Source organism: Cornus florida, unplaced genomic scaffold (genome assembly GCF_030987335.1).
Source record: "Cornus florida cultivar Cherokee Brave unplaced genomic scaffold, ASM3098733v1 CherokeeBrave_3.0.0_Hap2_Chr11, whole genome shotgun sequence".
Lineage (NCBI taxonomy): Eukaryota > Viridiplantae > Streptophyta > Magnoliopsida > Cornales > Cornaceae > Cornus > Cornus florida.
Genome location: NW_026775581.1, coordinates 76,412,681 through 76,413,106, shown reverse-complemented (window position 1 = coordinate 76,413,106; position 426 = coordinate 76,412,681). Strand labels below are relative to the sequence as shown.

Sequence of the window (426 nt, the reverse complement as noted above, 5' to 3'; positions counted from 1 at the left end):
ATTTCGTATTCAATAAATTAAATTAATTACCTCATTGTTAATTAATTAAATACCCTCTACCAGATTTTCCAACACATGTATTACTACATTTCAACATTTTATTTTTTTTTACAATTACATAAAACTAAGATACGACTTCCCTCTGTAAATTCTAGAGAGAGAGAGAGAGAAAGAGAGAGAGAGACAGACAGACACAGAGAGACAGAGCAGCCCCACTTGTATGCTCTTAAATACCATTCCACCATTTGTTTCAATGCATGTATTTGATCATTTCAGCATACTTTTGCAACTGGACAGGACTTTAGACTAAAGAATTCTTCTAGTTTCTAGAGAGAGAGAGAGTCAGGCAGAGAGAGAGAGAGCAGCCGCCTGCGTGAATAAAAGGGGATTGTGTACGCTACTTAGTTTGCCACGCATATAATTTAA

General features: G+C 35.7%; 1 protein-coding gene across 1 annotated transcript in view; it reads left to right on the top strand.

The window, feature by feature from the left end:
* The first annotated feature begins 276 nt into the window (after positions 1-276).
* Positions 277-426, top strand: part of LOC132285476 (probable WRKY transcription factor 40) — a 4,275-nt gene continuing 4,125 nt past the window's right edge. The window contains exon 1 of the mRNA XM_059787668.1: positions 277-426. This exon is cut by the window's right edge and continues 167 nt beyond it. The gene's annotated coding sequence lies outside the window, so the exon portion shown is untranslated.